At 33.7% G+C, this 25,478-nt stretch overlaps 1 protein-coding gene across 6 annotated transcripts in view; it reads left to right on the forward strand.

Annotated features, from left to right (window-relative positions):
• LRRC4C (leucine rich repeat containing 4C) overlaps positions 1 to 25,478 on the forward strand; it is a 493,770-nt gene that overhangs the window by 343,692 nt on the left and 124,600 nt on the right. The window lies entirely within an intron of this gene.

Below are 25,478 nucleotides of genomic sequence, written 5' to 3' on the forward strand. Positions count from 1 at the left end.
AGCACAACTTGCCATTGGAGTACAATGAGTCATAAAACATCACCTGCAATTTTAAGCAGTCAAATCAAATAATCACTTTCATAAATATTGTGTGTATGGGAAAGGGTAGATTTATGAGAAGTCGATGCATGAGTGGAGTGATTAACTCGACTTGCAGCCAGTTGTCCTATGGAGCTGGTAAGAAAATTGGATATCAAAACTTGGATGTTTTCCTTTAATTGTCATATTAATGTGTCGGAATTTTCTAACAATGCTAGGAAATTACTGGGTCAATGCTGTTGGGGAGGCAATTATTATACTGTGTTTTGTAATGGGAATCTAGATATGCTTTCTGAGATATTTTTATGAATTTCTGCTTCTTTTATAAATTTTTTCTTAGTGTGCTATCAGCTCCTCAAAGTCCTTGCTCACTTAAGGCCTAACCACAAAACAAGCACTCAAGTCCACTGTTAGATGTATCTGACAGGAATTTGACTAATTTTAGTTAGGATACATATAAGCAGAGATGTCATACTATGTAGAGTCACTTTTACACCAACAGCCTTTTAGACCATACTCCTGTGCACGAGAATTCAGAAATTTAGTTACTGTCTCCCTGAGTGTCTGTAAAAATAATGAACTTTAGATTCTATAAAACAGAAAGGATTTTGAAAAGCCATGGGAGGTTATTAGCCAGTGTTATTTTAAAATTAATTTCTCTTTGAGTTTGGGATGAAGGTTCTATTTGTATTGTAATTTAACAAGGCATAGTGCTTTCTTTTTGACACATGGCGACAGAATATGGGAAATTGAACAAGATTGGCAGATCCCTGAGAAATGACAATAGGGATTTGTGTAAATGAAGACTATTATGGTGCAAACTTGTTTCAATGAAAACAAGATATATTTTAGATTTCCAAGGGACATAACCGGTTCTTTTATCTGAAAAAGATCTTATTTTTGAGTAGAAGATTAGCTTACCATAAAAATATATGTTAAATTATAGCATAAAAAATATGGAGAAATTATTATTGTTTTTTCTTTTAAAGATAGACTGGCTATTTCTGAATTCATATGACATTTCTATATTAAGATCCTGGATATCACTTTGAACTTACTGAACACATCATAGCTAAAATTTTGCATTCTTTATTATACGTGGATTTGAAAACTTTCGTTAGAAATTATGAGTATTTTCCAAGATTGATATGGATTTGATCACCAACTGCTAAGTTTACTGTTGTCTTTGTGTCTTTCTATATTTATTATATATATGTATATTTCAGACAAATCACTCTTGCTTTGCCTGTACCTCAGTAAAAAGAAGTTTTGTAACTAGTGTGCTCAAGCTAAAGCCAGGTTAATAAAACTTTCTGCATATATGAATCTATAGAGGTTGCAACGTGGATAAGCTACAGCTGCCTTCTTTTCAAAATGTGGCTGTGGAAAAAGGTAATGCAGCCGTTGCCTTTCAAAGTACAGATGGATAGCTAAGACACTCAGTTCAGATAAAGAACACCAGGGCCTGTGCCTGTTGGATTTTAGATCTATTTGCATTTTTCTGGAGAGAGAGGTTACATGGCAGCTGAAAGTCATATTAATATGTCATAACTGTTACAGTTTAGGGTGATATCTCTTTGTGCTTGCTATTAAATTCTCACATTCATTTTCATCATTTACCCTATGCATAATAACAAACCAGATTCAGTTAGTAATTCTTTGCAGACGACATTGAAATATGAAGCTATCATCTTCATCTGCTTGAAATTATTCCAGAGCACATCCTCAAGGTTTATATGGATTAAGAAGATCCTGGAATGTCTGGAGCTATAAGAACTTGATGTGCTTATCTTTTTCTTTTCTTCTAAAGGAAAAACCTGTGATGCAGAGTACTGCAGAACAAAACATGGTATAGTTTCCCAAACAGATGGGGGATAGCAGTTGATCATGCATTTCTATTTAAACTTTCTCACAAGACTTTTGATGATTATATAAAATCATGGTCTTTGAGATAGTATAGATCATGGCTTCTTTTAAGTAAAAGTTAAAACACTTCTTACCAAAATGCATTTAGTATTTCCTGTTAGGAAATTCATTAAATAATACAGTGTAATGTATTATTGCTTCATAATAGTTTCTTATGTAATGTCATGAATGAGTAGTTAAGGTCAGTTAAAGATGCACTAGCAAAGGTAAGTTTAATGTAGCAAGAGCCAGTTTAATGTAAATTTGCAAAAGCAAAAATTGGAGATAACCAACTTATGGAGTTCATGAGAGACACAAAATTTTTGAACAATTTCAGTTACAGGGAAAAACCTCTACATAACAACTAGAACATACTAATGATTGACATTATCCTGTTGCTATCCCCACGTATGTTCAGCCCAATAACATCTTGTAACAGAACAGGAAGACCATTGTTATAGGCTGCTTATCAACTGCTCCCAAAGCTCCCCAGCTACTTGGTAAATCTTTGGAGTCATCATCAGACTATGAACACCATATAAGTGAGATTCTTCTGAAATGTAGTTAACCCAAACCCAGGGCCTCCAGATTCTGTTGCTCTTTAGGAAGGTACTCCACTCTTCCCTTTCCATTCCCACGCCTGAAAATGGATTATATTAAGAACTAAATTAAATTGATTGTTTCCAGGATAGGAATTTAGTTTGTGGGATATTGTTTTTGTAGACAATGCTCAAGTTTTACCTTGTCTATCCCTCAGCTTGAGAGACACACTATGGCACCATCTCGTTCTACCAGTACTACCATTTTTAAGGAAATAGTGATGACCTCTGAAGGTATTTCTTTCTAGAGGAGTATAGCAAAATGCATTTGATACAGCTATCATGTGAGTGCAAAATTTAACTGCTTGCTTGACATCAAACAGAATATTCTTATTCCATACCTAGAGACTTTCTGTAAATTAAAATTTGGATTAATCCACTGTAATGGATATGGGGTATGGAGATACCATGAAGGAGTTGTTCAGCAACAATATGACACACTCGTTGTTCTGTTCCTTTTGCACAGATGATTAGCAAGAAGGTTTTTGTTCACTAACATTTCCACTGAAAATCTATACTTCAAAACCTGAAAAAGCAAACTTCCCATATCTTTTCATTTTAATGTGGTGACATGTAACACAGAGTTGTTGCTGAACTTGTTATTGATTCAGTGTTGTCCTTGAATCAGATATTTTCACAGTGCTGAAGAAGCAGAAAATATATTATTTGGCTAGGAAAATACATTTCTGTAGAAATAACAGTGTTCAAAAAATTTGAGGTTAGTTAAAAGGGATGTAAGTTGACTATAAACCCAGGTTCCAAAGTACTATATTTTGTCTTACCACAAGACTGAATCTATTAAAGGAATAGAATTGTCTTTTCATAAAAAGACATCTTATACACTTCTTATTATATTAAGGGTTAAAGAATAAATTAAGAGTTAGGCTTTTGATCGCTCTCTTCTCTTTTCTCTTTTTTTTTTTCATAAAAGACGGTAAAAAGTAGCAACAAATATTTAGATTCAGTTTCATAAAATTGATGTACTTGTTTTTTAGGATATCCTGTTGTTGCCCACATTGATCTTTAGATCAGACACAGCTTGCATGTGTGTATGCATGCTGCTTCCTATAATGGCATGAAGGTGGTAGCAGTTGGGTGGCATATGTTGTTAGTCTCTGCATTGTTACACTGAATTTGCCCATCAAAGCTATGTGCAAGTAAAACTCTATGATGATTGATAAGGCTGGACATTTTCATACAACATATGGCTATGGATTTCCAGGTATTTTGATGCCTTTTTTTTTTTTGTCTGTTGAGAAAGTTAATCTATTTCTGATTCAATTCATCCTGTTACCATAGAAGATGCTGTGAAAGATTCAGAATCTTCTGCAGGGTTAACCATTTTGATACTTGAGATACCATATGACTGAGTAAATACCTATCTGGTGTTTTTCTGAAATAGCCTTTAAAAATAATAGGAAACATGATATTTATTCTAAATTAAATTGAAAGCCCAGCCTTTGTAAGGAGTAGGAGTTGCTTGTGTTCATTGATACTTTCACATAATTTTTGTATTGTTTTTGTTGTTATAAATTATAGTATGAATTCTGTTCAAATTCTAGTGTGGCTAATAACTATTCTTTTTTTCTAAGTACTTTTACTTGTATTTTTTCCAATTACAGGGTTTCTTCTTAATTTTTGACTTGTAATTGTTTTGCAATGTTTTCACGAGTACTTTACTCAAATTTTGCCTTTATTTCATGACCAATACAACAATTTTTGATGTCTTGCTCTGCACTTTATGAAGTCATTTGAAGCTGGTTAAAATGAAAACAAAAAAGAGTCTGGAAATGAGCCATAGTAATATAATATAATTTTTATTTTATTTTGTATCTACTTTGATTCACTTAACTTCCACTTTGTCATTAATAATTTTTGAATGATAGCACTGTCTCATTTTGAAGTATTCACTTTTCTAGCTGACTGTGAGGGCAGATTTAAATTGTGGGGGTTCCAGACAAGAGAGAACAATATATGCTCCCTGACAAGTTCTGACTGTGACAGTGCAAATGGGTTTTTAACTCTTCTTCACCCCTTTACAGAACTGTACAAACCATAGGGGGTCGGTGCACAACAATCATGAAAAATGTAGGACAAGAGGAGCATCAGAGACAAGTATGCAGTCAACCATAACAAAGGCCATTTACTTAAATTGTAACATATTGTCTGAATAGGTGGAAATTAATTTATTGACTATAACTAAAGTTTATCCTACTGCCTAGATTTTATGCTGATTAGAAACTTAGTGGTCATTTCTTTTAAATTACTGATCATCTAGAAGACCAATGATTCAGTCTCTGATAGGGACAAAACTAGCCTGCCCAGCAATGCTTATCCCTCTTAATAGAGTATGGATTATTTTTATGGGTGCTACAGTTTCAAGTCAGTATCCATAAGGCATAGCTAGAAGCCAGATTCTATTACTTTAGCTCTTTTAATTGCCTGTGTGATCTGTCTGCATTTTCTTTTTCTAGTTGTGGTGACTGTGTCAGAGCAGCCCCTTCAAAACCCTGAATTCGTTCCAAAATACTGCAGAGCCCTATAGTTTAGTACTCGTGCCCATGCTAGAAATGGGGGGTTGGAAAAGGATGGCTAAGGAAGAAGAAAAGCACTACTCCTTCTACTACCTAAAAGACAGTACACCTTCATTAGGTAATGAGAAAGCTTTTTTTATTGTCAATATGTTGAGTAAAAGGGAGATGTCTGCATCATGCAATTGATTTTTTGGATTTATTTGAGGGAAATTGTGGGGAGAAACTACTGAGACAGCCAATGTCATTTCAGGTGTTTTAAATATCAATTTGTCTTTACAGAAGGGAAAAAGATATAATACAATGTATTGTAACACAGTAATACTTTGTTATTTGCATAACACCTTGGAAAATGAGAACTGAAATGGCCTGTTAAGCCTGTGGTAGGATAGGTGAGGCCAGAGAACTCTGAGTCAGTGTTGTTTCTGACTGGATATAGTACAGAAGACAAATAGCAGCAATACCATTACAAAGCAGAGTGCTTACCAGGCTGTATGTGCATGGTGATTTACATTCATGCAGAACCATTGATCTGTGGTGATCCATGCAAATGTCCATCCTGTGGCCAAAGGTGCTGCCTGAGGTCAGGAACCATAGGGCAGCTGTGTGCAAGAACCAGCAGCGTTGTTAGGTTTGAATAGCTTGAGTTCAGCTCCTGCCTTTGGAACAAGTTCTCTGTGTAGTTTGAGACAGGTAATTTAGACTTGTTTGCCTTTTTTGGGGGTGACATTTTGTCTACTCCAAATAGACAAAATACATTTAGGGGCTAGAATATATTGTCGTACTAGCATAATTGTAGAATCATAGAATCATTTAGATTGGAAAAGACCTTTCAGATCATCAAGTCCAACCCTTAACCTAACACTGTCAAGTCCACAACTAAACCATGCCCCTCAATGTCATGTCTACACATCTTTTAAATATCTCCGGGGTGGTGACTCAACCACTTCCCTGGACAGACTGTTGCAATGTTTTACTACCCTTTTGGTGAAGAAATGTTTCCTAATATCCAATCTAAACCTCCCCTGGCACAACTTGAAGCCTTTTCCTTTAATCCTATCACTTTTTATTTGGAAAAGAGACTAACACCCACCATAATAAATGGACACCATGCAAGATGATTTTTATGAGCTATAGGTATCATATGGAAGCCATCTAGCTGCAGCCTCTAAAATGCCTGCTGTGGTGTTTGGGACTGTCTAACTACAGAAGAACCATGGCTATGCTAGATGAGATGTGGTCACTTGATTACTAAATAATTTATTTTAAATGTAATCTGGTTTTCCCAAGCTGTGTTCAGATGAAGTTCTGTGTTCATCATTCCTGCACAGTTAATCAGCCACCATATTTTAGTGTGCAACATGGATTGGGATGTAAATAACATGAATACATTCTTCAGTTGAGAAAGGTAAGTTAAGGGAACCTGACTAGGGAATTCAAAAGTTTGGCAGAACATCAAGAGTGAAATCTATCTGCTCATGAATGGCATCATGAAATTCTTAAAAACGAATGGTTGTGAAACCTAATTTTACAGTTCATGCTATAAGATCAACTGCCATGTAAAAGTGTAGCAGGTTAAGGAGCAAAATACCATATGATTTATAGAAGTAATCTAACTGCAGATGTTTGATAATTTGATTTCATAGTTGTATTTTAGAAACATTCTACAAAGTGAAGTATCAACTCTTTCTTTATATTTCTTTTGTAAAAAAACCCTGATTTAAACTGTTATTCTGTATAACAGACAGTGACTGGATTCAAGTATCCATTACAGGATATCAGCAAGCATTCATCTTATTTTCGTGTTCCTTCTATAGGGCTACCTCCCATACCAGAGAGGATGCTATCACGTTGGGTCACAACAACAAACCCACCACACTATCAAGCCAGAAAGTGGAGTTCAGGAATCTAAGAAATCTTTCATTCCTTACATGGCATGCATCTAAAGCTGAGACTCATAGAAACTTAGTTTGATGTTAACTCTACAGGTTCCTTTATAATTTTACAGCTCTTAGTTTGATCAGTAGTATTTCACTATCTTTACACATTTTACTGAATTACCCTTAATAGTGTCTTACAGCTGCATCCAAACAGTTTCCAAGGCTTTAATGATCTGGCAAGAAGATGTGAGTTGTTCAGCATTAGAGTAGTTGCCTAAATGAAATATATAAACAGTATGTCCTACTCACAAGATTTTTGTACTCAAAATTGTCTGACTTGTATTTTTGAAAGTGCTATATTCAGTTTAAAAACCTGACATGTTGAAAGAAAATCTGCTAATGCAGGAGGTAGTGTTTATCACAGTGAATTCAATATTACTTGAAGTATTTTGATAAAATAATATTTTTATATATACATACACACTGTTAACATGATTGAAAAATCTCTAGACTGTTATCTAAAAGTGATTTTATCACTTTATCCCAGCTGCCCTCATCTGACCTTGAAAGAAGCCCAAAAATGAACTTTCAGTGACTGTATAAAAGCAGATCCCTCTTTCCATTGTATCTGCCATTTAAGAAGAAAGTCAAATATTTACTGTTTGTCATTAGGGTGAATATCTAATCTAGTAGCTGAGAAACTCAAAGGTGAAAAGAATGGGTTTTTTCTAGGTTTCCATGACTTAGTATTATCACTCTACTCTGAACTGGAAATGAAGGGTGTACACACCTTCACTGCATAATGCAAGCAGACTCTCCTCTTTTGTAGCTGCTGCTTCTTTGGAGGTGACAAAATAATATTTCAATTTCTAAAGGTTCCCAATTTTTAAAAGCAACAGGCCAGATACATAAAGGTATTTTGGCATCCAGGAAAACAGTTGGTAAGAATCAATCTTATTTATTTCATCAAGGTCTTAGAGATGTTAGTTGTTTTGGATCTTTTATAAACCTCACTGGGTTCCTGTCTTGTTTTAGCTGACTAAATAAATTTGATAATATGATCTTCATGTAGTAAAAATCAGAAATTTTTACTGATCCCCTGCCATGAAGTTGAACTAGAATGAACTTAAGGAAACAATTAGCTTTAAGGAAATGAGATGTTTAAATATTGCTACATTCAGATTATGAAGAATACATTGAACATATATATTGTTTTAGCAGTTACAGTAATGTCTAATATATGAATCTGAAACATTTTTAATTATTCTCTCTTTTATAGTTATTTTTCAGATGCAAGAAAGTATTTTTTATATTTTTATGATGGCTTATGCCTTTCAAAACCAATTAATTTCTTTTTTAAAGATGATTTTTATGTTAAATATTTTCTTAATATAGAAAAGAGTTAATTTTACCCTCTCTGTTAAATTGTAAAAAGAAACTCTAAAAGTCTAAAAAAATAGCAAGCAGAACAGAAAAGATCAGCAAAACTGATATAAAAGAAAGGAAAAGGGTAAGTTGGTTGTAAAAAGATCACTACATTTTTTAAGATTGATTATTTAGTGCTGGTTAAATAATAGATTTTTTCCAGATGTGATTTTTAAAAAAAGTTATTTTTGTTACAATTGATTGGAAAATTTCAAAAATAGAAGGAAAAAAAAAAGCTAATCAATTGCCATTATATGGCAGATATTTTACCATCAATATGCTTGATTTTGTGATATACTCCACAGTTCCAGTACATTTAACATATTTTATTCCTCCCTGCACACCTTGTCAGTTTTATTTTAAAGGTGTCAAATAAAATGAAAACGTAGTTGTCTGGAAAAAGCATATATATACCCTTTGGGTATTCTAGAATGTCTTACCTTTCTGACCAAACAGAGGATGCCTGGTCAAAAGTGAAGAGTAATGGTGGGTGCAGCAACAACTAACTTATTTGCACCAACTGACATCTGAGTGACTCTGAGGGAGTTCTCTCTTCCTTTTTTACTTCTAAAATTTTCATCTAATAGTTTTGACATTTTAAGAAAATTATCATTTCTGTCTTTTTTTTTTTCCTGATAAGGCACTTTTGATACAGATCAGTGCATCTGAATGTCCCTTTATTTTTAATGGTGCGGCAATGTTAGATGCTGACAGCTGGAAACCTTAATTGAGCAGATGACAGGAAAGTAATGGGCATTTGCAATCACTTATTCTGTCTGACCTTGTATTTCATATCAAAGGGTAAATGTTCATTTTTCTTGGAAACCTTGAAGAAATTGAGGGAATACAGAGGCAGGTGAGAATCTGATTTTTCTTAGAGATACAGTAATATTGTTACAGGAAATATGCATGTCACATTTCACCTTGTCTTTTATAAAAATAAGGATCCTTCTTTGTTTGTGGTGATTATACATAACATTTTTTTATGGATGCCTATCCATAATTATTTTAACCCCATAAAATACTTTAACAAAAATGAGGACAAAATAAAAATCGCTCATGAAATTTTCCTGGATGGAAATTGGTGATGTAACTACAAATAATTCATTATTAGATTTCTGATCAGTCTAATGACAAACATAATATCTAAAAAGAAACTCAAAGCATTTTGCATTTTGGAGGGGTTTGGGTTTTAGGGTTCTGGGTGTTTTTTGGGGGGGGTTGGTTTTGTTTTTTTTTTCAGGCGAAGGTAAGATTCAAGCAATCCAGCACCTATCCCTGCAAGTTGTGTACTTCTAATCCCCACTGATGCTCTAAAAAATAATCTTCTTTGTGACCAGCAGATATTAGCAATTTGTATTCCTGAAGTATGAGGGATCATTACTCCAACTCACACGACTACAAGAATGCTCTGAAAATCAACTTCAGTAATTAGGTTCTATAGGTTGACTATACACAGGATATTTAAGTATTTTCTTCTCTCTTATAGTGCAGTGTATGCAGTAAAATTAATAAAACCAAACTTGCATTTTCAAATCTTAAACAGATCTTTAAGATTCTGGTGCTGCTATGATGATAGTTTCCTACTTTGTTTATATTTTTGTAGACTAAATCTGGATTTATTCTAATGATACATAGAGGCAGTTTTCATTCTATATTAATGCTAATGTCTCTGATGTCTGTTCATAGATGCATGAATATTTAACAGAGAAAAAGCTTTCGCTTTCTTTTATTTGGGTAAAACCACTTGTCTTTCAGTCCAGTATTCACATATTCATTGTACCTGCATATATTATCTCCTTTATTTCAGTGAGAGTAGAGTTAGGAACTTGTTCCATGAAGGAGTTTTTAAAAAGGCTTATCTGTCAAAAGAAAGCACTGGAACTGTGAAGGAAGCTAATGATTTACCATTTGGTATGATCTCAACAAATATTCTCAGGAGTTCTCTTGCTTGACATCAGAGATATTGCCTAGAATCTCAGTTATCTGTTGTGCAAAAAACCCCAAAAATCAAACATAGGTCTACAAAAACTGGTCTATAAAAACTGATCAGCAAAAACTGATGTTATTTTTTCTTAGTTCATATGACTTTTACAGAGTCAACTACAATGATTTCTCTACCAGCAAGGATGGCCTAATGAGAACATGAAGCTGAGCAGGCAAAACTTGGACAGTAAGTGAAAGAGACATGGGGTGACAGGGAAAGGGGACGGGAGGGAACCCAGACTTCTGGAAGTTATAAGGATATTTCTTGGAATATTGCTGAAGATAGTTCTGAAATATTTCCAGAAAGTTGTATTTTGTGCTTCTAGAGATACAGATAGAGAAGATCTTTACCATGTTCTTTTAAAGCTCTGAAAAAGACTCTGATACTGTGAACGTCAGGTTGGTAACCTTCATGTCATAGTCAAATAGGATTTGGTTAATCATATTTCACCTCTGCGATTTTATTCTTCTCTTTCCATTGGTTACAATGAGTGACGTCTTTCTTCTTTTGCATTCTTCCCTTCCAAGCAGTCTGCTTGGTCAATGCAAAGTGAGTCTAAAAGACTCCCAGTCAGAGAAGTAGTTTTCCCCTTGTGTTGCTCTGTCTGGTAGAAATGTCTATGTCGGGTAAAAGCTAGTGAAGAATGGCTGAACATTAAAGGTATTTACATGCTTCTACCATGTCCAGAGCCTTAGTTGGAAAAAGGGTACATTTTGATAGCTTGTACTCATCAGTGCTTATTACCACAATTTAGGCACATGGTGTGTTGTCTTACACCACCTCTATGATGTAGGGCACACCTTGCTGTATAGAGAGTTTTGTATCTTCCTAAAGTGTTGGCATAGGAAAACACACCCTTCCAGCTGTGGTTTTTGCCTGTTCCTATAGAAACTGAAAAATGTGTGGTTCTAGGAGCTCTAATAATCCTGTGCTCAGCTTAACTTCCAGTCAGCTTCACTGCCAGTCCGTGTTTCACTGGGACAACTGAACCCTTAGAAAATTAAGTACCGTCCCCAGAGTTCCCTAAAAGTTCTTCTTATAAGGGAAGTATGTGTTAAGCAACTACTTTCTACATCTCCATTCTTATTGTTTCCTGCATCTGTGACTGTAAGGACAAATTTGGCCAATGGTCTGACAAGCTTTGAGAAACTTTTTGGAAGTTGGGTAACTATATAATGTGAGATGTTGTTATTATTGCAGTTGATTTTCCTGTGCAAATATGTGTTTGTTTTATGCTTGTATCTACAAAGTTTGAACAGAACCTGTTTGTAAAGTTCTAAAGAAGTCGCTAATTCTCTGGGGAAGCAGGGAGAAGAACGTTACATTGCACTTCTCTTCTGAAATGCATCACTGACATGCAGTGGAGGGAATAAGAAGTAAATTTAATTAATAATGGATTTTTTCACCTTTCAGCTTCCAAAAGAGAATGTTTCTTGCATTCTGTAGAGTTTTATTTTATTAGCCACACAAAGAGAAATAATGCTTCATTTAACTATGTCAAAACCAATCTAAACTCTCTGCTATTTACTTTCCTTTCTATAAATTTTAATGCATTTTTAATTCCACACCACTGGTTGGCAAACCAACCATTGAAGTTATTGCTGCCCTGTAATGTATTTCAGTCATTTCTAATAAACCTGGACTTTAGGATGATTTATTATTATCTCTGTACACTATGAAAATGGATTTGGTGCCTATGCTGGTTTTCAGCCCTTTCATTACTATGGGTAGATATAAATAAGATTGAAGAAACAAACAGAAATAACTAATTGGAATACAGACAATTTCTAATCTTGGCTTCTTTTGTGAGGAAAAAACATGTTTGAGGGAGTAAATACAGAAAATGGATTAGTATTTTATGCGTTTAAAGGAAATTATCTTGAAATTAGAGCAGCAAATGAATTAAAAGCTATTTCAACAGAAGTTTTTTTCTTCTCTTTGATATTAACCTTGACATATTCTGTAGCTCCCCTCTTAAGCTATTATGGAAATATATAAATTTATGTTGTAAAAATCTGTATCTTAAATATTGATTTAAGATTTCATCAAGAAAGTTGGAAAAATATTCAAAAATAAAATTACTGAAGTATTCAAAAATAAAATTAAAATATCCTATCAAAATTCTGTATCATAAGCCAACATTTTCCTTGGAATTTGTTTGTTCAAATAAAATATTTATTAACAGTTCTAATTTTCTGGAAGTCACATCAAAATTGCCTTTATCACATCTATTACAGGAAACTAACTACTATAAAATCAAAGCATACTTATTTGTGTTAAGTTTTGTACAAGTCAGAGTGATATACAATTGAGTTCAGATTATTCTCATCCTTACTTTCTTAAGAGTTTTCTATGTGTCCTTAAAAGTTTTTCTGGTTTTAGACTTGTTCTGTTCCTTTGTGTGACTGTTCCTCGTAATCCAGCATTTACATACTGGGTGTTTTTCATGGGTGAGGAAAAAGATTTTCAGCTACTGTTATGACTGGCAGCTGAGCAGTTTTTTCAATTGCTCTCCTTCAAGTTGAGTTTACTTTATTCAGAAATTGTCCAGGGAATGTCAGGTGAAAGTGAACAAATTTATCTATTCCTTCTTTTTTCTTGCTTGTGGCTAGAGGCTCTCAGTTTCTAGAGCAGATAGTATTGCAAATTCCTGCCAGGTCTTTTATAATGATTCACCTTTCTAAAAGAGCTTACAAAACCTTTAAAATTACTTTCAGCATATAAGGGAGGAGCTATTTCAGGAAATGATGTCTTGCAAAATTTCCTTGAAACATTCACTTTCTACCTGTACTCGGCTAAACTAATCATGTTTGTCTTTAATAACTACACTGTATGGCCTATTTACTGGAATTTTGACCTGCTGAAATATGTCATTAGGCAAGTTTGATTGCTTCTTAATAGCTCACATATTTAAAAAAAATTCTACTTTATCTTTACCATGTTGCTTTGTAAGTCGTCACAGCCTGCACACAGCCAGCTGACACTAAGGACAGTTTTTGTAGGGACTATCGTATCTTTATGTATCTTCATCTATGTGGTAAGTCTCATTTGTGCAGGATTTGAGTGTAAAGTACCCACATGGTACCTTAGAGCAAATCTGTTTCATTTTGGTAATGTAAAAATACACTTGACACTTTGTGAATCAATTTATCTATTTTTAAAAAGTAGATGATGACAAGATATGTTAATCATTATTTTATGCTTCTACTGTTACTAACAATAATTCTACTAGATAGGTATTTAAATATATCAACTCTTGTGAGAAATTCACGATCTAATAGATGCAAATGTGCTAAGGTTTATAAAACATCTTGAAAGGTCATGTATTGATATTAGATTAGTCCCTCCTCATGATAGTCTGCGACTTCTAATCAGTGGAGATACAAGATAGATTGCAGATGGAATGCGATTATAAACTAGATCATAGAGGAAAGGGATCTCGTAGATTTTATTGGCATATGTCAGATGGCTTTTTCATAGCAACTTTAAAAGTCAAATGAAAATTCATACTTTCTACAGCAAATTAAAGAATTCATAAAGGGCTAATTTGTTCATTTTTTAATTCTAACTTCTTATTGTTCTGTTTGATTTTCTGTGTCTTTATGATTAGGTGTCATTTTCAAAGCAGATGACAGTAGTTGGTAAGAGGGAATCTCTGCCTGCATTTATGCAATTTTTTAGTGTTCTTCTTCACACTGGTGACATACTTCCCCATATGTTGAACTTTATCAGTACTTGACCGTAAAATCTCAGAAGAGCAGAGAATAAGACATGGATAAGATGACAAGAATGAATAGAAGTCAGAGGATTAATTTAAAAATAAAGTTTAATTGAGCTTAATTTGTAGTATATAGTTTAGCGGAATTAATTGAGTTTTGGATGGATCAAAGGGACAGTGATATAACTATCATAATGTCTCTAGAGGATATAAACTGCAATGGCTGAAATGTGGCTGGAACTCAATCTGGACAGTGCAGAGAATTATTTTCAGAACTCAGGGAATAGAAAGAAAAAAGTTATGGTGTCTTTTAGTAAATAGAGGGCAGGTCTGTTTACCTTGGCATCAAAAAACAAGTAATTTTTTGATTTATATCAGACCTTTCACACTGGCTAACTTGAATACAGACAGCTATTTTGCCTTCTGTATTATGAGTCAGGCACAGTCGTGCCCAAATACCAAAACAGTTTAACATGAAAATTTTATGTAAGTACCACTGCTAAATAGACTGATAGTGGAGCATAATTGTGATTAACTGGTTTATTGGATCCTTTGGAACTGGACATAACTGAGTCAAGGTCCAAATCTTAATTCAATACTCCAGATTTTTTTGTGCAGAAATTTTATGTCAACTTTCAGGTTCAAAACTTTTCCCACACCTACTAGAAGACTATTCAAACACCATTCTTCTAAATATCCCCTAAAAATGTCAAATTTTCTTCTCAGATTTGATTACTCTTTGAGCTCGACATTTAATCTTCTTTCTTCACATTTTCTGAAGCACTTGGAAGCCATTTAGGGCACTTTTCTTCCTCTTTCTGCCCTACAGCATTTTTTTTGCTCTGCAAAATGTTGTTTAAACATTGGAAAGATAAAAATCCTACTGTCAGGATCGTGAAACAGTGGAACAGGTTGCCCAGAGAGGTTGTGGTGTGTCTATCCTGGGCAATCTGCTCTGCTTGACCCTGCTTTGAGCAGAGAGCCTGGATGAGATGATCTCCAGAGGTCCCTTTCATCAAGTATTTTGTGATTGCACTTTGGTTTCCCTAACTGAGTAATGATTAGAAACTTATATCATGTTTTGCAATATAAATTTTTTATCTAAAGAACATTTTTTGCAATAAATCCATTGCAACCTTTGCTTGAAATTATTTTTTTTTAATATTTTACTATTAATTCTCAGGGCTGAGTAAACTTCAGCATATATACTTTAAACATTAATTGGACAGTCCTATCTTTTTAAACCCTGTTGAACTGTAACACAATCATCATTCTTATTTTGTCTGGCTAATAAATTGGTCTGTTTTGTTACTGGATTCTCTGTAGTAACCGAGTTTATAAATTGGAAATGTTCTTGTGCGTCAAAGTAAAATTATAAAAGTACTACTTACTAATAGTTTTATTTTAATTGTATTCTTTATGTAAATAATCTACATACTTTTAGTTGCTAATAAGATTGAACTAGTTTCTGACATTCCTGACTCTCCACCTGTTTTTTTCTCCTTTTCCCCTCCCCACTAGTGAAAGTGTGTAGAAATACTTTTTGCAGTGAATCTCTAGTACTGGTATTTATTTTGGTAGAAAGAAAAGAAATCTAATAAAAATGGATGACCAGTTTTCCCTAAATTGATGACTTATAGAGGTTTCCTTCAATCTAGCACACTGAAATGGTTGATTCCTGAAGAATTAGTTTAGCTATAAGAAATCCAGAAATTAATGCTGCACACCTCAATCAATCAAAAGAATTTAAATACCTGAAGGGAAAGCTGAAATGAAAATAGATAGACTGTTTCTAAATGCTGACAAACAGGAAAATCAATATGACAGGCTTGGGCTTTGCCTCCAAGGTAGTGGATTGACCCTGGCCAGATATCAGGTACCCACTAAAGCCGCTCTCTCACTCTCCCCTCTACAACTGGACAGAGGAGAGAGAAAAAAAACCCTAAGAATTCATGAGTAGAGATAAGAGCTGGGAGAGGTCAGTGACTGATTGCCTTCATGGGCAAAACAAGACTCAAAGTGGGGATAATACTTATATTTACTACTCACAGGATAAGAGCCAAAGAGTAAGAAATAAAACCATATTAAAGACACCTTCACCCCACCCCTCCTTCCTTCCATGTTTTCCCTCCTCAACTCAAGAGGGTTGAATTTTATATTTATGGAGATTAAGAATTAGTCAAAGTATATATCACTGCATAACTCAGATTTTCCACCAAATTAATTTATGATTGGAATACTCAGACTCACCTGCTGACATAAACATTGTTGTTTTTTTTTCACAAGCCACAACAATAATTCTCTTCATAGAGATCTTATTTATGTTTTGCCTCTGTAATTTTCTCTGCACACTTATAATAAAAAGATAAAATGTGATTACACTGAGTCGGTAAGTCATACTTTATTTTCAACATATTTTCACTAATCTGAAATCAGACTGGTATCTTCTTCAATGTATTGATTATTTGCAAATATTTGATGTTTAAATTACATTAATAATTCTTCTGTAGTCCAACAGGCAGCAACTTACTGTGAATTTTTGAATTTTAAAATATGAAAGAAATTAGTTTTTTCTGATACAGTGCAGAGATAATCCTCTCCTGTCTTATAGTCTCTGACTTCAGCTTCTGCTCTGAATATATACAATGAATTGAAAATATTCTACTGCAGATACCTACGATCTACCAGTAATTTTTGAGAAAGATCTCCCTTAGTAAACAAAATTACTATACTATATCCAGAGAAAAAAAAAAAACAAAACCAGAAATGATATGAGTTAAAAACAAACAAACAAACAAAACAATTGGTGGGTGAGCACTGATAATTCCTAAGGCACAAATATTTGCCTAACATTAGTAATGGTATGATGTTGTATTAACAGCCAAGCAAATACGCGGATTTTTTTTTTCCCTTGAAACACCTTGGTCTGTACTAAAGAAAAGTATAACTCTACAGAGTTAATTTTGCTTACTTTATTAAAAAAAAAGTTTACAGTCCCCTATACAGTGGATAAAACTATTTCAGAGACCAAGATTCAAGTCCTCCCTTGTGTTTGGAGAGGTACCTTCATCAGTTCCTGTCTTAAGTAGAAGAAATAAGGAGAAAAGTCTTTCTCAAAAATTCTGTCCTTCTTGGAGGGAGGGAGCCATCTGTCAAAGAGCTGACTTACTGAGTGTAGTTTCCATGAATGTTATGCTACTGAGCAATAGGCTTGCATCTGTTAATTATAATGACCAAGATGAATGGCCTTTGCCTTTCTTTAAACCTACTTTTTCTAAAACCAAGATCTCTGAGGATGTAGATAATCTTAGTGCTTTAAGTAATGTCCGTTGAAGCAACCTGCTAGAAGATTTCATTCAGTTCAGACTGAGTTAAGCAAATGGAAAAATATACAAAACACTGGTCTTGGTCTTTTTGTTGGAAGAACAATATTTTATATAAATTATTGGATCAATCAACTGTCCTGCTTTTAGGGAACCTATTATTCAATTTATGAGACGAAGGACTGCAGCTGACCACTGTAAATTCCTGAAGTGGAAGGAAAAGTGGTTAACTGAGAATATTTAAATTGCCTTTTGGCTCAGTTCACTCTTTTCAACATCCAGTCAATTATGTCTTATGATATTGTTAATTTCATTCTGTCTTTCTTCCTGAGAAACTGTATAAATACCTTTCTTCATATTGACAGTGTTTACAGTAAATAAAAAGTCTTAAGCAATTTTGGAGTAGTTTTAGAGGTCTTGTTGTGAGTGTAGAACAGAATTAATCAAAGGGCTACTGATGAACATAGAATATAAAAAATGAAAGAATTAAGAAGTTACATAGATTGATCTTGGTTAAAATGTCTTAACATTAAACAGTCTTTTTTTAAGAATATCAACACAATAATCTCTGTGGTCTCAAGAACTTCAATGCATCAGGGCATACATCTTCAAAAAACATTTCTACATGCAGATGGTACACAAGAGTGTAATGAATGTAACTAGAGAATGAACTTCTTACAAAAGTATTTTCCATGTATAAGAATTATTTGTATGGACTCTCTCTATACACATACACATAACATTAATTTTTTCAATATATAATATTCTAACAATTTTGGATTATGAGTTTTGAGCTAAAAAAATCTACAAGCTCTCACCTAATGGCCCTGACATTTATTTTTATACTGTAGATATGCAGTTAATCAAGATACACAGTCCCTGATAAAAATATTTCTTCTCAGGATGTAAAGATTGCACATCCATTATTATCTTCCTAAGGAGAAAAAAGCCCAAAGTTTTCTGTTGCTAGGGAAGGTTGCAATACATATGTCTGGTTTCTTATGTGATCTTCATTATTATAGTATCATAGCATTCTTAAAACAGATGGGGAGTTGTATGGTGAAATTAAATTCAAAATTACACAGGAAGTCAATAGCAGAGTTAGAAACTTAAATGAGTCTCCTAGTTTGTTTAATATAAAATTGCCCATTCATTGTAAGAAAGATGCATTATCTGAAGTAAGAAACTTCTACATACTTTCCAGAAATCATAACAAGCTGTTGATACATGGAAAAATAAAGGTCTTATGTAATTATCAGGTTCCCTGCTTGATGATTAGGTCATTATAGTTCTCCTAAAGCTTCCTTTTCAAATTCTTTTAATAATTATTAACCAGGAACTTTTTTAGCTTATTTCTTTTTTTTCAAAAAATACGGAGTTTTTTTAATCATGTTGAGAAACGACACTGAAATTTGCTACCCCCTAAGTCTTCTATTTCCTAACACTGTTCTTGCTAGCCATGTTAGGTATTTAAGTCCATGATGTAGGTTGTATCTGGTATTTCATTATATACTGGAAGGTGCTTTTCAGCATTCTTATATTTTTTCCCCTATGGTTAATGCAGGCCTTGGTTTGTAATAACAGATGAAAAACTACAGTTTTAATAACCCATATGTATCCTCATTTTCATTTCTATTTCTCCTTTACCTTTAGGCTATACTGTTTTATAGACAGTAGCCATGATTTTGTGGGTTTTTTTGTTTGTCTGTTTGTTGGTTTTTGTTTTTTTTTTTTTTTTTATGCAACCTTTTACTTTCAAAAAAGCTTTGTATACATTTGGACTGGAGATATATTGGAGCCAAAATGGGGACCCCTCTGGATCATACAGAAATAGTGAAGTATATCCCAAGAACTGGATTTTATGCATCAAATTTAGTAAAAGAAGGTAGTTGTATTCTGCAGCCAAAATGCTATTAGGGCAAATACTTTTGAATTTAAGGTACCAAATCCTTAATCAGCATAAAACATTGCCCCTTCAGGCTGCAACTAATTGGAGCTATTTATCATTTGCTTAGCAGTTAAATGAACTATTTCTGTGTTGGAATGCTACAGCTGTTTCTTAACACTGAACAATACTTCAAAATAGTTTAAGAGAGGAAACAGAGAAAAACCTGCTGAAAATGTAGTCAGTTTCCTCAGACTATAATGTTCTGAAGACTCTAGAACTAATAATAGCCATATTTTCTCCAAAGGCATCCCATTTCAATAACTACATGTGGTTAATGATGAACCTGAGGTGAAAGGGTTGTGTTCACCAGAGGTTTTAAGTGCCAATCTTAGATGCTGGCTTAGATTGTTTCTCTGAAAAAAAGGATTCCAACCTGGCTAGTATGTTGCTGACACTGCATTCAGAAATAAACCATGTTTTCTCTGAATTTTCTATCCAAGTACAGCTAATCCTGCTCTAACATTTTTTCTACAATTAGAGCCTGAGACTGTATTGTAATATGATGACAGCATTCTGCAGTAGAGGTAGCATATTGTTTTTACAAAATTGCTTAAACTTTAAGTCATAGTGCAAGCTAAAGACACTATTATAACATATCTAATTATCCTTTTCTTTTTTCCCCCCTCTTTCTGTTTATTACATTAACTTAATTTCTTTAATCTGCATGCCAATTACACTTTCAGTGGCATACTTCTTTGTTTCCTAGACCTTTAACCTGGTTGATAAGCTTTAATTGTAGTGTTTCCTGGATTAATTTTTGGCATCACGGTTTTGTCCTATCTCCAGTTCTGATGTTTAATCTGATATGGTAATGTATTTTTGCAAAGCGAGGAGACTCGTGTGTTAGTGGGCAGCAACAGGCACTTCAGAATTTGGAAGCGATTTCTAGAATCTCCACCTTACGTTGTCTAAAATGGAAATTACTTTATTAAAAATAACTTGTTTCGCCTCAGTGCACCTGTTTCTATGCAACAGCAAAGGCACCTGTGTCCTATTAATACTTACATTATGCAGCACATTTGGAAATGTTATAACTCAGGTGGATTATCCTCCTGGGAACCACATATACTGTTCTTGCCTCAGCTCTTTCTCTCTGTACATGTCAAGTTGTTAAATGATTTTCGGGTTACTTCAGTGTGTTTGATGCTTGAATTCTTAAAAATGATACTCAGGCTAGTAAGACGAAACTGATTCCAGATGGCTGTTAGCAGATTTCCATGTTTTTCTATATTCTGGTTGTCCAATATTGATTTTGAATCTATCCATTCTTTTATACTGCCTTTTAAAAAGAAAGAGGTACATAGCTGGTAGGTTGTTTACATTTGCTTGTCTCTAGCTCTGTCTGTTGTTCATCTAGAGACAATAAAGTCTCTCATGATGCTTCTTGTCTAGGTCACTTATTTTTGCTATATCAAAGATTTTGGACATATATTTGAGAGGATTTGCTATTTCATTACTGTAGCAATGTTAATTTAATATTCACATTAACATACGGCAATTGGAACTCAAGCTTCAGGTGACTCCCATGGAAAAGATGAAGAAGAAATTTTACTTCTTTTACCCTAAATCTTATCCAATTTGCTCTAATACCAGTAGTGTAAGTTGACATCAAGATTATGGAAGCAGGTTGCATATTACTTTGTTAGTTAAATAGGCTGTGAAACTTTTTATTTTCTGCCATGGCATCACTATGCATGACTAGAAGTGGTATACTAGGAAATGCCCAATCCTATGTTATATTTCATATCTAGTAACCAAAAACTGACTGAATAAAATATGAATCCTAAATTATGGAACTTGACAATGATTATCCAAGACTTTTATTTCCATTGATTTAGAATAACACCTTCCCTTAGCTACTTCATAATTTTCCTTAAATCAGTATTTTAAAAGACAATAACAATTTCTAAACAGGTTTTTGCTGTATTATACAGCAAGGAAGTCTGCTATGAGTAGTAAAGCAATCAATTCAGATGGGTGGAGCTCTACTGAAAGAGACCTAAAGAGGTCAACTAGGGTATCTCTATCTTCAAAACTAAGATGAAATATAACTAGTTTCTGACATGTATTTATCTATTCCATTCTTAAAACCCTCACCTAGATTTCACAGAATCCCTTGACTGGCAAATAAGTCTTATGAAACTTCACTGAACCTGATTCTGACAGCCTTTTTTTAAACATGTTTGGGCCTTTTTTTCAGCTGTAGCTTTTTCATTCGCTCCTATCTTCTAATGACCCGGCAAACTGATGAAAGTTTGATCCGCTTATACCCTCGAGAAGACATGATCATTGTCTAAGTAGAGTGTCTTCACTGTATTTATTTGATCCACAGCATAAATTATACATATTACATCCCTACGGACATGCTTTTTAACCTGGTATCTTAGGTGGGAGGAACACAGTGGCTAGTGTCTTTTCTTTTCTTTTAAATTTAAAAAAATGACTGGAATAATATGTATGGAAAAAGTAGAGCATGCGATATTTAAAAATCTGAGATCAGTTGTGTCAGAACTATCATCAATCATTAGTTAGTGCTTGAGGTTAGTAAGGAATTTTTACCCACTATTAGAATAGTAGGGACCTTTTTAGTTGGTTGGTTGTTCTGCTTTGTGTCATATTCTATATTATAGAGCCTGGGCCAGTCTCTGGGGTCGTGCAGTAAAATGCTTACAAGTGGTTGCAAGTGACTGTTGGGAGAACTGTGCAAATAAGAGGACTAATGTAAAAGGTCTGTTGTAGCTCACACAATAAAAATCTCGTTAATATAGTGTTCTTCCTAACAGTCTTTTCAAGGGCTTTTTAATTAATTAATGTCCTGTCATCACTTTAAATGGTTCTTACATGCTTTAGTTCATTGGAAAGCTTGTGAGACATTCTGTTTGCATTTTGGCTAAAGAAAATTATATCAGTCTCCAGGGCAGCCAGTTTAGATAGCATTAAATATGCTATCCACCACTTCTGCAGAAGTCAAGCTTATTAATTATTATATTTTTATTTTTATTTCATTTTAAATATACATTTTCACCTATTTGCTTTTTACTCTGTGTGAAATGGAAACTGATACTGTCTCTGTAGTGCAGATTCCTTCATTTCTCAGTGCCATGTTTCAGTTGAGTTCCAGATGTCAAGTGCTTACATGGAACAAATAATTAATTTTTTTTTCTGATGCTTTCCTAGATAATCCCCTTGTCAAATCCTGACAACTTGTGAAGATTTTAGATTTTGGGACAGAAGGTATAGCCCTGATTTCGTGAAAGTGAAAATGTGTGACTACTGCAGCATACGATTTATGAAATGATTGTGTTACTCTGTTAACCATTACGTCATATCTTCTTCTACCATGTTTCTGATGATACTTATTTTTCTGCTAGAAATAGAGAAATTGTACACATTGCTAAAAAGTATGAAGTTAATTTTGATTAAATATTTCTTATGAGATGAAAAATATTTAAGAAAGGATTATGGTTTGTTTGTAGAATAAATCTCTTTAAAGGACTAAAGGATTATTCTTGTAATTGTCAATATACAAGCTTCCAGTGTTTTAGGAAACAGGATTTGTAAATGGACCAAGGCAGCACTACGGGTACAGGATTTTAAAATCTCAGTAATATGTTCTTATTATTGAATAGTAACCGAAGCAGAAAACTTCTCTTACTGCTTCTATATACATTCATACATGAGATTACACGATTACTGGTCTTCTTGAGTGAATCAATGACACTGATCTTAATTGTAAAATTAACAGTTTGAATGTTGGTTACTTCCTTTGAAATTTGGCCTGAGACAACTCTTTCAGTTTTTTATTTTGTTATTTAGGATTCTTGTCGTATCACTATGCTGATTCAAGTCTGTAGCACATTACAGCATTCTAAGTTGACATTTGGTTCTGCCATATGTCATTCTGTGCTGTGGCACACTAGAGTAATATCATGTTTTATCAAGTTTATCAATACTTAATTTATTCTTAACATAGTTTTATCTAGTCCACCTATTCATTTGACTTATATTCTTAGTCACTAAATGCCAAAGCACAAACACATAGTTTCTCCTGGAAGATGGTATTTTGGTGCTGTAGTATAGGAGGAGTTTAGTACTGGTTTAGTTAAAGGGCAATTCTGTTGCATTATAGCATTTCTCAGGTAAATTTTCAAATGGGTTGATTTGGAGATTCTACCAACAAGATATAAGAATTTATCAAGTTGATTAAAAGACTAAGGCTCAAATGTGTGAATTAAAAGAGTGAGTTTCTTGAGCCTAGTTAGTTGTTCACTATCAGTAATACTTAATTATGCCATTAAGGCTGTTTTTGTCCATTTGGAGTGTAACAAAGTCAGGGCAGGGAATCAGAATATAATTCATCAAGAAAAATGAAGAGGTTTGACTGGTTAACAGTGTCTGTTATTTTATATGACACAGCAAAACAGTTTTCAAAAAATGCATTGCTGAATAAAGGTAAAGGGAGCAGATAGACAACAACTATAACAGATAAAACAGTGTTCTGGAGACATTCTGGTTTTATTATTATAATTATATTTTCCTTTATTTTTTACAAAATTAATAAATAGATGTTAAAATGGCTAATTAGGATCTGGGTATGTGAAAGAACATTTCTGTGCTGCAGTGATTTTGTCCATTCAATGATGCTGTACAAAACACTAAGCATAAGAGCTCAAATAAGGTAGAAAATTTCTAAGGCAAAAAGAAATTATTCCATGGAAATGAGGTTGATTTCACACATATTTGTCTGAAGGTTGGTTGTTCACTTTGTTTTACTGCTGCATTGCCCATAATAAGTCATAACAACAAAAAAAATGAAAGTTTGCAAATACTGAAATTATTTTACTAGAAACCAAATTATCTTGAAAATGAAAGGTAAATTCATAGAAGGGAGAATATGTAAAAGGAGAGGAATTTTAACCTATGTAATTATTATTGTGACCTCTAGGAATGTCATTAATAATTTGCTTCTGCTGTGCCTTTCGTTTGCCTTTTGCATAGAACGATAGTCCTACTGAATGCTGTAGATTGTGGAGGGAGTTCAGTGTTTCCTTAGAAAAATATAGTTAAGAATTCTTTTCTGTCTTGTCTGTGTTTTCTATCTAATGTAACCCTTTAAAATGTACATTTGTACATGTACTTTGAAGTGAACTATAAAGAAGGAAGTCTTGCAAATACCATAAGAATATATTTTCACACTGAATAATTGTTGCAGGAGCCTGAATTGTTAACATAATTCATTCTATTCTTTCTCTGATCAGTTGGTCACTAAAAACTTAACCTAAAGTTCAGTGAAGTGAGTTGAAAGTATCTACTACTGCAGCGTTAAATGTAGTAATGGGGGCAGGATTTCCCTAATGTTTTCCCTTTTGTCTTCCCTCCCACGTTACAATCAGTTATGCAATGGAAAACAATTAGACTTTTTATGTAAGCAGCGCAAATCTAGTGATTAAAATATTTCACCTGTTGATTGGGGTTCTCGCTGTATATTTTGATACTTATGGATCCTAGCAGATGTTAAATTTCTAGTTTCCTTCATTGAAACTGCCCTATCTGTATCCTCTTTTTCCCCTCCAAGAAAAGCCCTAATGATAGCAGATAGTCTTAAATTCCATTGATATGATAAATTAATATTTATTCCTAGAAAGGTTAATACTTGGGAATATTTTTTTTGAAAGTGATAGTTCAGAGACCACTAAGGAAATGCATGAGCAGACCACTACAAGCAATCCTTGCTAATAATTTTTCATCCCTCAGTGTATCTACCACATAATTGTTCATTTAATCTTTGCGAATTTCATTATTCATTAACAGAAACTTATTAATGGTTGTTATGTGACTTAGGAGCCTGTCTTATAATCATAAATTAATTACATAAGTAGAAACCAGAAACCCATTGAAAACCACCAATTAGTTTTAGGTTTGTAAGTGCCACTGACACTATGGAAAGCAGAACTTAGGTTTATGAATAATTTAAGAACTTGAATATTTTTATGTTATGTTGTTGCTACAAAACAGGCACAAAATTTTCAGGTATCAGCTATTGAATATGCGATAAAGATGTATGTGTAAATATTTTTTTTAAAAAAGCTTTATACACATGAAAAAAACAACCATTATACTCAG

Source organism: Manacus candei, unplaced genomic scaffold (assembly GCF_025592945.1).
Source record: "Manacus candei isolate 608988 ecotype Guabito, Panama unplaced genomic scaffold, ASM2559294v1 h1tg000033l, whole genome shotgun sequence".
NCBI classification, from domain to species: domain Eukaryota; kingdom Metazoa; phylum Chordata; class Aves; order Passeriformes; family Pipridae; genus Manacus; species Manacus candei.